Source organism: Rhinolophus sinicus, chromosome 7, assembly GCF_057876585.1.
Source record: "Rhinolophus sinicus isolate RSI-liver-muscle chromosome 7, RSI-T2T, whole genome shotgun sequence".
NCBI lineage: Eukaryota > Metazoa > Chordata > Mammalia > Chiroptera > Rhinolophidae > Rhinolophus > Rhinolophus sinicus.
This window is the reverse complement of record NC_142507.1, coordinates 11343513-11356906: the sequence shown is the minus strand read 5'-3', so window position 1 is coordinate 11356906 and position 13394 is coordinate 11343513. Positions and strand designations below refer to the sequence as shown.

The following is a 13394-nucleotide window of genomic DNA, read 5'->3' as shown; positions in this document are numbered from 1 at the left end:
AGAAGTACCTGGTCTGACTCTAAGAAACATCAGTGTTTACTAAGCACTTGGTCTCTGGAACGCCTGCCTTTCCAAATACCACATCTTCCTCTCCACGCCATCCTGCCGCAGGCAGCTACTGTGCTGGGGGTTGGGGGGGCGGGGGGGGCTGGGGGGGCGGGGCAGGGGGATGGCGGAACCGCATGCCTGGAAACCCGGACTGCCCTCCCTCCCACCCCCTGCTGCCCATCGTCCCTCCCTCTCCCCAGGAGCCCTCCCCCGTCGCCGGCCGGCCAGCTGCAACTCCCTGTTTGTTTGCCGAGGTTTGCATGCACATATTGAGTTGCCTTCTTTTTCCAGTCAGTTCAGCAGTGTCCCGAAATTCACCCCCAGTGTGTAACTTCTGCTTCTGCTCCTCCTCTTCTTGGAACTGCCTTTTGTTTGTCTGGCAGCCTTGATTCTATGGGGGTGTGTGATGATAATAATCCGCGGGCTTATATAACCCTCTTCATCTTGCAAGCACTTGGCAGACAGTCCCTAATGAAGCTTCGGGCCGGTGTCGGGCCCAGCGGCTGTAGCGGCAAATAGGAAACCCCAGGCGGAGGCCCGGAGGCCAGGAGGCCAGGAGGGAGGGCGCCGAGGGTCAGAGGCCAGGCCTTCCTGGCTCCTTCGCCCGGGGAGGTCAGGGGAGATAAGAAACAATGACTCTCGCCTTCGGGAGGAGGGAGGTCCCGCTGCCACCTTATCTCTGCGCCTCCGCGGGCTCCCAGCGCCCTGAGCTTGTCCTCTAGAGAAGATCCTGAAGGCGGCTCTTGTAAGTATGATGCTCCGATTTTTCTTTAAACAGCAAAGAAACAAACTTTTCTTGCTGCCTTAGTCCGTGTCATGATATTTATTCACTCGAGTCGTTTCCCGCAGTCTGATTCTTAAATGATGGAAAGTATGTTTCTGGCCAAAAAGTTCTCCACCCGATTGTGTCCTTCCTAAAAATAATAGGAGAGGTAAGTGGTTTCTGGAGCTAATTCACTGTAACAAAATAGCACCCAGGTGAGGTGCTGCAATTGGCCACTTTCACTGAGCCCTGGCTGCTCTTATGCACACACCTCCTCACCCAGAGAGCACCTGGCTTGTTAGGAACGTGGGGGAAACCACGCAGCAACTTTGATTTTTCAGTGTCTCTGCTTTCGTGTTTACAATTTCGGACAAATATAACTGTTGGAAGTTTCTTTTCACACTATGAAGTAAATGCCATCTTTCAGTGTAGGGTTGAAACTTGCACCGGCTTGTGTAAACTCTGTAAAACACTGTAACTGTAGTGGAACTGTGAATTGTGAAGTTTTTCACTGCATAGCTCAAGGATGTAAATATTAAAGGAGCATGGACTTGCAAAACCCCACGCTCTGTTGTTAAACTAGGTTTCTGTAAAGAATGCTGAATCAAACCGAGTATTTTTCTCAGGGATGATGCTGGTTGCTTTGAGAAGTTGCCTTTTAATAAAAGGGGAATTTAAAACTCTAGAATTGTCCTGAGAAACAGATGATTTCTGCACACTTAGAAAGTGTGATTTGCTAATTGACAGTACAAGCCAAGACAGTAGAGTGCTGTTTTGAGTAGTTGTACAATTTGCATTTATAAAACCACAATTATAACTTGTGAACTTTTGAGATATACAAATGTACTGCCCTTATTTCAGGTAAGGAAACTAAGAAATATAATTTGGCAAGACCTCTCACTTTTAGTGGCATAAATGCTATAATTAATCTGCCGAACTTTATTGTCTTTCTCAGATGTGCAATCCACATATAACTTGTGTATATAGTAGGTGTGTATTTATTTAATTATCCTGAACTCTTCCATTTGCTCTGTCTATCTAATGCTCAGTGTTTTCATGGTAGTATAATATCCGAAATGGGCCAAGTGGAAAGATTTCCTATATAATTTCAGAATGCAATAGAGCTATTTATTCATTACTATCCAACAAACATGGGAAACATAATAAAGTTATTTCTATGTTTAAGAGTTGGTTAAATGACATTTCCACTTAGAATTCTCTGTGGCTTCCAAGAAATTCTAAGGCATAATGAAAGTTGAAAATGACTGGATTCTAGTTGCTTTTACCCCTAAATTTAAAAGTGATCTGTCAACACTAACTTCTATCCTCTAGCTAATTTAATTACCAAGGTCAGCCACATAATCTCAAAGTTAGCCTCAAAGGCATACTCAGCCATAGTAGAAAGAACGCACACTCTGATGGGATCGGATTTGAGGCTTGTTTTTGCCATCACCTGGTTATATGACCAGCAGCAAGATCTTTTAAGATTTTTAGCCTCAGATTTCACATCTATAAAATAAAACTAACACTGTTTACCCCAAGGAGAGGATTGTTGAAAGGACGAAAAGGAAAGAATATGTGTAAAATAAGTAGCACAATGTCTGAAACACAGCAGAGTTTCAGTCAGTGTTAGGATTTTTCCATCTTTGATTCAATTCCTTCATTTATTGAGCATCTACTTACTACGTATTGCATGCTATACTAAACACTAGTTACTCAAAGGTGAATAAAATTAATATCCTGCCCTGGAAGAGTTCATAGTCTGAGGAGACAGACCAAAACAACAGATAATTTCCTTAACAGTATAATACCTGCAAAAATAGAAGTGTGTTCAAAATTAAGTGACAGAATCGAGCCCAAAGGGGATTATCTCTCCTGGTGAATGTCAAAGGAACTTTTACAAAGATGATGTTGATTGTGTGCCTTTTAAAGGATCAGTAGGAGTGTGGAAGGAAGGGAAGAGCTTTGGGGAGCAGGTGTGAGGAAACCTGGGGACAGGAACTGGTTTCAATTGGTGCTAGAGGTGTTGAATCTGGGGGACTGGAGATTTAGTCAGGGGCCCAATCTTGGGCATTCTGATGCTTCATGCTGAGGTGTTTGGACCTATTACTCTAGCGAAACTCAGACTCATGCATGGACCAGCTCATGGTCCACAAAACGTTTGTTGTATAAGTTCACATCAATATAAAAAGCTTGGTCTGAAATGTGAGTCAACGCCATCATTAAGACACTGTTTGGTTCAATAGACCATGTTGTTCATTTGATTGTAGCAGACCCGTCTCAATGATGGAAGCGTGGTAGCACAAGCTCCTCAACTCACCCAGGCCTGGCATGTTCAGGGCCACTCTTTAATCAGTGGGGAGACAAGGGAACACTTTGAATGGGGCTGAGAAGATGGAGAGTAGACGTGATCGATGTTTTAGGGATATTTTATCTAGATCATGCAGTATGTCATAGGCCTGAGGGTGGCAACACTGTAAACTAGCAGACCAGTTAAAAGAGGATTGTCCTGTACAAGTGAGACATGCTGAGGTCCTGTGCAGCGTAAGTGGACGATAAGGCACCGATCCAGACATATTTAGAAGGTAGAACATTCTCATCTTGGGGACTGAATGAAGGGAATAAAGAGAAAGGAAATGTCTAGAATATCAGTTTGGGGCTAGGGCAACTGGGTAGCTGTCATGGAAAACCATAAAGCAAGAGAAGGTACAAGTAACAGAAGAAAATTGAGTTAGTTGGGGTAATGTTGGGTTGAGATATCAGTAAGAGGTTAGATTGCAACACTGAGTAAGAATCAAAAGTAGTTAATAAAAAAATGTAAAAGTGCCAGATTTTTCTTGGAAATTTTAAAGAGAAACAGAGTCTGGGCTCTCCCTATGATGTTCAATGCCCCCAAGAAATGTCAATATCTGAACTCATTGAGCTCTGAGCTTTTGCCTTTTATTCCTGCTGTTGAGTAGATTACTTTCCCATTAACTTTTCAGCAGGAAGGCCATGTCTAGGGCAGTCTTGCCAATAGCTATGTATACCCTCAAAAGAGAGTAATTTTTACTTCCTCTGAGCCTTCAGAAAGCAGAGACTAGGAAAAAGATCTGTGGGCTAATAGAATACTTATTCATAAAAAATGAATATTTATTCATCAAGAAGCAGCCCTTTCCTTAACGGGGCTTTTTCACCTTCCTTGAATTGAGTGACTCACTGAGAGACTGAAGGAGATGATTTCTAAGACTGAAACAAAAGAAATGATTTCTTAACCATTACTTAGCCTACAACCATTTCCTTCTTCTTCGTGTGAGCACGAAGTTTTTCCCATATGCTTGAGTGGTGCAAAATTGGAAAGGAAAGGAGGGTACCATTTGCGAATTTTTAAAAGATGACAAGTGGGAGAATTTTAACGTTTAGAATGAATAGAAAAAAATCTGATTAGTAGGACAGGAAGCTGTGACTTTTGAAATCTTTGAGGTCTGATTACTTGATAACCTTAGTTTTCATATACCCTTTCACTCTATCTCCGCTTAGCACTTAATCTTCTGTGGCTAAGCTTCTATCAGATTTCCTGGGGTTCAGAGTTCTTACCCCACCTAAACACAGCAGAGCAAATACCATTTATTACGAAAGGGGCTTAGCTCCAGACTTCATGGCTAGGCTCGAAGTATCGTATAATATTTCTTTCTGATAGGTAAACTCTATCACCGCATTTTAAAAGATTTAAAAACCTCTGTCTACCTGTAAATACAGAGTTTCACCACTCATCACAAAGTTAGTATTTGGATAAAAGGGGAAGACAAACAAATAGTATTTGGTTATAAGTTATAATCTGAATTCCATCCAGTTCCTGGTGGCTCACTTCAACATTCCCCAAACTTCAGAAATTAACTTTGGCTTTTGAAATGATGAAAAGGGTTTCTAGATTTGTTTCTAAAATGCCTCCTCCAGAAAAAAAGAAAAAAGAAAAAAAGAAAATTGAAGAGTCCCCAAAAGGAACTGTTCCTATCTCAGTTGTATAAAATAGTCACCAAATATATACTTTAGAATAAATGAGTTTGCATCATGGGAAATGTTCTTATTTAAAGGAACAAGCTATACTTGGGGAATTCCCGTTCGTACAATTGAAAGCATGAAGACTATACCAAGCTTCCATATATGGTGCTGGCCATTCCGCTTTTAGTTTAAAGTCTTGGCGTCCTAAGCAAGTGCTGCAAAGGCTCAGTCTTTTGGGGTTTGCTGGCATAATGATTTCTGCCAGGCTGGGGGCGCCCCAGGCCACTGTGCTCCCCTACACAGTGTTTGAAGGGTGGATAGGGTGCAGCGGTACAATCCCCCAGACACCTGAGTTCAGAATATTTCTGCGTTTTGCTTCGTTTCTGAGCTCCGCGGAAAGCTGGACACTCCCCAGCCCTCTCTTGGGTTTGGCTTCCTGCTCGCATGTTTTCTGGTCTCATGTCATTGTGCATGAAGTAATAGTCCCACACGCGTGCACCGTCCACAATGGCAAGATTTGTGTGGTTCAGCGCAAGTTTTCTGACGAGGACATTTTGGACCTTCCAACAACTCCTTGGGGGGAAAGCAGTTTGGAACTGGTTATTACACTCTGAGGCAAAGGGAGCAAGGACAGAGCGTAGCTCTACAATAAGGATAAAGCCACTTTTAGGAGACAATTAAAGGACAACTGCCTAAGAAAAATAAACTTGTACCATACACATCTTTCTAAATGTATATATGTGTACAGTACAGAAAAATGCCTCCAATTCACAGTTTAAAAATATCAGTTCCTGTTTCAGCATTTCACTCTGAATGGTGCTAGTGTTTTCCACTGAGGACTGTTATTTTAGTGACATTTCTCTGCAGCAAAATCTGATGAGTTTATGAAGTTTGAGAGCCAGGAAATGCAGCTCAGTTTCTGAACAACTGAGAAAGCCAAGAGTGAAGTTCAGTCATCTACTCGCTTTATAGAATGGATTTGTAAGTGCTAAGTGCAGTAACACTACGACAGAGAGAGAAGCCAAACCAAACTTTTAAAGTACAGCTCTTAAACCATCAAGCTTAACTTTCCACTATATTACCAGCAGGTGAAATTCTGGCATACACCCACAATTATTTGTGGGTGTTAATGTCAAATTAATGGGCATACGTGCCAACGTTTTATAGAATTTTAGAGCAGGAGGGATTTTGGAGGTCTTCCAATCTTATGTTCTATTTTAGCAATAGAGGACCTGGGACTCCTATGATCTCTGTCTCTCTCTCTCTCTATCTCTCTCCCTTTCCCCCTGAACACACACACACACACACACACACACACACTCTCTCTTCTGCGTCTTATGCTGAGTCATCGCTTACAGAAAATATCATAGGTCTGGCTTAAGAAAGGATCAAATGACCCGGAGCTAGGCCAGTGGTTCCCTGATCCATTCAAGTTTGTGTGGCACAGCTTCAGGACTATATAGGCTGACAATTTATCCTTGCTTCAGGAACCATCCAGAGTCTGAGATTACCTATTTTTGGCCAAAACTTGAATAAACTCCAAAACAAACCGAGGATCACTATGTGCTTTAGGTCCTGACTATGCAGTGATGCCCTGTCGGTCCATGGTTGTCACAGCGGGGGCGGGACGTTGTGATGAGAATATAAGATGTAGACAGAGCCTGAGGTACAACCCACGCGTGGACGAATCATCTTAAGACCGGCCCAGAGAGCCAAGACCTTCCCCGGGCAGACAGCAGTGACAACGGCGGAGACTAACGAAGTGCGACGTTGAGTGGCACAGATTTGAAGTGTTGGAGGCGTTCTACTGAGAGAGATCAATGGGATTGCAGTTGTCAGGAGACAGTTCATCTGATGCCCGCGGGGTACTTAGAATTTGAATATGTGGAGAGAATAACGATAGACTTTTCTAGGTAAAGAACAGCAGAAACGGAAGCTTAGAGAGAACCTTGAGGGTGGGACCCTGAGGAAGCCAAGCTGATGGACCCGCTCCAGCATTTCCCAACCCCATCAATGGGAGCCCTCAGTATTGACTTTCATTATTACCTACTAAACTGTTACTGAAATAGGTACCCCCCAAAAAAACCTAGGTATAAATTACTTGAGTTATATTTCTATAACTATAAATCTACAATAGTATCATGATGTTTATTTTATGGAAAATCCAAAATCAATTGCTAATTAAATATAAACAAAACCAGAAACCCATAACACTCCATTTAATAATATTAATTTTATTTGCTAGATGATGCTGTTTTGCTGAAACGAAAGAATACATTTGTTTTAACCAAGAGTTCTTTAATGAAATTATACCAAAAAAAAAATTTAGTAAAAAATTTCTATTGCACGTTTAGTGCTCCGCCTGCTTATAGTGAATTGTCACAAGTTGATGTAAAGGAGGAAAGGATCCAGGCCATCATCTGCTGGGGTCAAGATAATGGCGCTGAGAACTGATGGCTCAGTCATCCTGTCACCTTACTCTATTCTGGCAAATAAAACCGTACAGCACAGCAGGAAGTATTTGACTCTTACAAATATATACCTATCAAGCAGTTATTTAGGCTGCCTCTGTTCTTTCTTCAATAGCCTATCGCAGTTAAATTATTATATTGTTCTCCCATCCATTATCATGTTAATGATGACAAATCAAAGTCTCTGTTTATAAAATTTATGAAAACTCTGATCTCATTCCATGAAAATGTCCTTTTTTTTTTTTTTTAAGTGTGTTTTTCTGGGACCCATCAGCTCCAAGTTAAGTAGTTGTTTGAATCTAGTTGAGGGCACAGCTCACAGTGGCCCATGTGGGGATCTAGCCGGCAACCTTGTTGTTAAGAGCACCACACTCTAACCAACTGAGCTAACCAGCCGCCCCATGAAAATGTCTTTTGATTGCAAATTACCACTGCAAGGAAAGTTATATATTTATTACCGGCTAAAAAGAAAAATCAACCCAAGTAATGACTGCCATTGTTTAGTTTGTATGTAATCCTCACATCGACCCTGTGAGGGAGGTATTATTTTTAATCTCCAGTTTTCAGAGGAGGTTACTGAGGCACAGAGAAACTCAGTAACTTGTTCAAGGTCACATAGCCAGTGAATGCTGTGGCTTGGAATTCAGGCATCTAAATTCAGGCATCTAAATAAACATTTGTATATCCTGGGACATATTTTAAAAGTGGACATCTGCACGATGCTTATAATAATTTGTAATGTTATCAGAGACATGGAAATAGAGAAAATAAAAGTTCTCCTAGAGCTCATCAATTCCCCAGAGAGGAGCACAGGGTTGTGATCAAAGGGCCATGTGGGTTGGGTGTGCCAGATTACAGAGGGTGGTGTAAACGGGTGGAGCTCTTGGGAATGGAAAGAGATGTGATAAGGGTGGTGTGGGAGGAAGAATCCTGCAGCAACAGGCCAGCTCCAGGAGGCCCTGCTGCAGCAATGTCCCAGTAAGAGTGAAGCTTCTAGAACAGAGGGAAAGACCTGGGACTGCCCACCTTTGCCCTGAATCATCAGGGCCGTTTCAGAACAAGAGATTCCAGGTCTATTGTATTGAGGGAAATAATCTCCACCCATTACCTCTGAGGTTCCCATCTGTGTACACCAACATACAGTTGTATTCATCAGTGAAGAGGTAAAAAGGCTCCAAATGAAATGCTTAATATTTACATGGGCAAGAGAAATATTTTTTAAATGTAAAGGAAATTTTGAGTTGTTAGTGTTTGTCGTTTTCCTATTGTTATATCTTGTATTTCCTTATAAAATACATCTTATATTTCCTCTTCTGTATTATATATCATATCCACATTTATATATAACATGTATATGTTAAAATGCTATTCATGGCAGCAAGATTGCTTCATTAAATACTTAATGCATTAAAATAGGTGTTTCCTCTTATTCAAAGTATCTAAATTGATTTTAGTCACTTACATTTTTCCACTATCACAAGTGCAGAATAGAAACAAATTTAACTACGTGTAAATGCTTGTTTTGTTACTCATCAAATAATACTTGCAGCAACTTTAGAATGTTTTATGATTCAGCACACTTTCCTTTAAAATAGATCTCGTAACCTAAAATGAGACATCACTCAACTTTTAAACTTGAAACACTTTGTAAACTTTTGAAAAGAAACTCTTCTTCATTGGTTTTATGAAATCCAGTCAAAGAATAATATGCAATGAATCTAATGGAAAGTCTTTCCCTTGATGAAGAGAGAGTCCAATGGAAACTTCTACAAAAAGACTGAATTACCCACAATGCTTCAAGGTCTCTTGAGAATGATTGTAAGAAAATCAGTCTAGGTGAAATTTAAGGAATATTATTCCTAATGATGTCACCCTTTGAAATTATGAAAGGGCAACATCTGAAAGATAAATCACTGATAAAACGCAACTGATGGTAGTTTGCTTTCCTCCATGGCAGGTGCCAGTGGCCACCCACCATCATCTGAAGAACGTGAATTTGGCAAATGACATGCAGTTTCTCCAAGACAGAGTAACTGCAGAAAATCTTCAAAGGTACTCATATCAAGTATTTCTCTCTTGATGAACTGAACCAAGGCACTCATTAAAACTGAGCACTCCACGTCACTTGAAGAGGGGAACATTTCACGGATGGGGAATTGTAAGAAATGGAGGTGTTGATAGTTTTTCCTGTCATCTCATCCTTCTTGGCTCAGAGCTAAAAGAGGCCTTCAATGGGCAGAGCCATTTCATGAAATTAGTCTTCAGGAATGGCAAAAGAACCATCTGAGAAATGGGCATTCAGAGAATCATATAAGTTTTCTAACATGTCATGAGCTGTGCAGGAAGCTCAGGAGCATTAAAGGGACGGTGAAGGGCAGGCCAGCTATGCCTCGTCATCCACAGTCTCAGGAGTGGAAGCTGCACAGATGTCACTTGTCTCGTTCACAGCTTGCCTTCACAGTTTCTTGCCTTGGCCCTGTAAATATTAGTGCCAAGAGAGTTGTGGAGCTGGGGAGATTTACGGAGACCCGCTTTAGTAATACAACCCTGGTTGCAGAAACAGTCTTGTTGTTTCATATGAGTTGATACTCCCATGAGTCTTTTCTCAAATGTCAACATTGAAAGTTGTTTCCGTCCACCCTCAACCAAAACGAATGCTGTGGAAACTGTTGGGTTCCTCGTGATTTCAAAGTGCTTCTCTTTAAAATCTTAGCCCTTTGCTTGATTTCATTCTAAGCCTTGTGTTGGCCCATGTTGGCTTGGAAAAAGTCCCCTAATCACCAAAAAGTTCATAAACTTCACACAATAAAACAACAAAATCTTCAACAAGTCTGGCCTGAATTTCAGGTTTTTCTTGTGAGGATTTATCCAACTTCTTTTTCTAATACTTACGGAATTAAAAATTTTATCTTCATACTACAAATGACAAGTGAAGATGGGAAATGGCTGGAAATATATGGGAGACTGGGGTTAGTTCCTTGACCTGAAATCATGATCGCTGGCAGTTTTTCCATAATTCTCAGACTTTGTCTGTAGGTGGTCTGGGGTATCCACAAGCTCAATCAACAGTGAGAGAAGACAAGGTGAAGTTTAGGTCTCCTTACTTCAAAATTCTAAACAGGAGAGGAAAATATTCCAAAACAGAAACTAAAAAAGATACCTGTTTAGGAATAAGTTCAATAAACAATAGAACTGTGACTGCTGAAGAGTTCTTCATCTTCAGGATTCAGTTTTCCAAACCGTTCCTTTGTGAACCTCTAGCCCAATGCATCATTTTTCTTTTTTTTTTTTTCTGTAGTAAAGAAAGAGGTTAGCGTACAGTATTATGCCATTCAAAAGTAACTATAGAAGAGACTGGAAAACCTCAATACTGGAGCTCTCCCTCCATCTTCCCAAGAGGTCACTGAAGACCTGATTTTACAAAGCCATCTGTCTTTGTTCCTTTTGCATATGGAGAGGTCACTTTTTCTGGGATGCCAAGTTGTTTATTTTCTGGCCAGTATTCTTCCATTTCACACTTTTTTCCCCTTTATTTGGTAATTTCACCACTTTAAGCATTATATCCTTTTTATTTCCCAGCATACCCTCATTATGAGAAAATAGAAATGTGTCTACACATTGGATTGAGTTGGAATTACTTTCTCAAATTTAACACACATGACATTTATTTCTTAAAAATCTGTGAAGCCCCTATGAGAGCAGGCTCCAGTCTGCTTTTTCTGTCTTTGCACTGGAAAATTCAGAGTCTAACCAGCTGCCAGCTTCAGAGATCTCTGCCCCTCCTTACCTATCATTCCAGCTGGATTAAATAGGTAGCGGAGTCACTTCCACCACCACATTTGTGTTCATAGACGCACAATGTTCCCATCCGGTAAATTTTGTAGAAAGAAATTGGTCCTTTCTGTGCATTCTCAGATGGTCAGGTTTCTAAAATAAGGACCGTTTTAATGGGCCTTAGGATTTCAAAATGCTGCCCTGTGCGTTTTTCATTGCCTCTCTGCTGCTGTCATCTGGGCATAAAGTTCTTTCACTTAATATTTTTCCAGTTTGAAAAACTGCTTACCTGCAGTTCACGGAACGTGGCCTCACCTCCAAAATACATAATGCAAAAAGCAGAACGAGATGTTATAACTACATTTCCGGAGCTGCCTAAATATTTTCTGACTATTCAGTTGCCAGAAGATTCTCCCTTTTTCCAAAGAGAGAGAGGTTGTATTCACGTATAATAAGACACCAAAAGGACAATTAAATTTCACAGTGTGGGGGCGACGTTGAGGGTTCTTGTCAAAAATGTTCACACCTGCGAACAGACTGCTATTTTTTTGTGGAGCCTAGTTTGCAGCTTGAAATACACCTGCCAAGATCTGAATGGCTGCTGTTGTACCTGCCTTCTGGACTCAAACACTGCCCTGTCAGACTAGGTTTGGTGTACACAGACGGGATAACTTAGAACAGCGACTATACTGTTTGTAAGGAAATTAGACCTTTTCTGGTCCTGTTGATGCCTATTTGGGATGGAAAATTTTATCATAAGCCTGCCTTAGTTTATTTTTTATTTATTTTACCTTATTTTTTATATTACTTTAATTATTTAAGTTATCCTCAATATATTAATTTCAATTTAAGTGGTTTTTAAAAAAAAAAAAAAAGTCCATAGACTATAATAGTAAACTACAGCTTGACAAGGAATCAGTTTCAGATGTGGACGCTGAAAATGCTAAAATGATCCTTGTCTTGGTATCCAATGAGCATTTACAGTTCAGTACAGAATAAAAAGAGCTGGGCTGGAGACGCTAGGAAGCAGACTCTGTGATCAGTCTTACTCTTCACATTTTATCTCCCAGAATCCTAATGTTAGTTACAATAATGTATAATGTATTTGTCACACAAACACTATAATAGCTGCCTAGTATGATTTTTTTGAGTTAACACACACACACACACACACACACACACACTTAACCCAAGCCCATCAGTCTTTTCTATATGACTATATGCTATGTGGAATCTTAGAAAATTGCTGTTATTTGGCTATTTTTGACCTACAAAAGCAACAGTTTCAGATAGTAACTACCTCATATTTTACACCATTGGAAGCTTGGAGACTGTACAGTTTTATTCTGACTCTTCTCATGTAATTTTATAACAAAATAGTTGACGATTTCTTCATTGTCTGCATAGTTCATAGTTTAAATTTGCACATGGATACGGGACATATAATTTGATGTGGGACATATAAGTCGGTTTTGCTTTTTGCCTGTAAAAGATAACAGTCAAAACACCCACACACACTACACACACACACACACACACACACACACACACACACACACACACAGCACCTTCCTGCACAGCCATTCTACTGGGTTGCATTCTGATGCCAGTTTTTAAACTAGTGTCTTCTCCTGCATCATCTTTTCCTCCCTCTGCAACCGAATACTTTCACATGTGAGCCTGAATACAAATCTAAGTGACAGAGCAAGCCGGGGTGTGCACAAGCGTACACATCTGTGTGCATGGACGGGCATAGTTAAATGGATCTGTTTAAACAATACATCCTCAGAGCCAACCAGTTTGTGTTGAAAGAAAACCCCAAGCTCCAATGGGATGAGAAGCATTGTGCTCGTCAGGCTGTGCTGCCATTAGCTGTCTTGTCTCCGTTCCCATCTGACGGAGACCTGTCCCAGCAGATGGCTCTCTCAGTATGCTTTGGCTGCCCACAGAATAGCGCTTTGTCTAATACGGTGAGGAAGCAAACTCCTGGGATGTTGAACGACCAGAGGAAAACCCTTTGCTCTTGCCATAGTAATATATTCAGGCAGGAAGTGAAGAGGAAAATAGCTATTCTCCTGGAGATGAGGGGTGGGGAGTGGGAAGGAGGGAGCAAGCAGTTTTAATGATGATGAGGGTGGGGGTTGGGGAACCAGGACAGTGAAGGTCAAGAAAAGAGAATGGGATGATGTCATTCTTTACGGAGACAGTCTCTGAAATGAAATCAGGTCACACACAATGCCCTTGTTCTAGGCCCAGAATCATAAGTGTTACAAGAGATTACTTTGTAGTAATGCTTTTTAGGAAGGGTCTAAGGGCCCTGTCCGCATCAACACACACCCCAAGACGTTGTGAGGACA

The 13394-nt window shown here is 41.0% G+C and overlaps 1 protein-coding gene across 1 annotated transcript in view; it reads left to right on the top strand.

Annotated features, from left to right (window-relative positions):
• Positions 1–342: 342 nt before the first annotated feature.
• SULF1 (sulfatase 1) overlaps positions 343–13394 on the top strand; it is a 128818-nt gene continuing 115766 nt past the window's right edge. The window contains 2 exon segments of the mRNA XM_074319303.2: positions 343–793; positions 9221–9315. The gene's annotated coding sequence lies outside the window, so the exon portion shown is untranslated.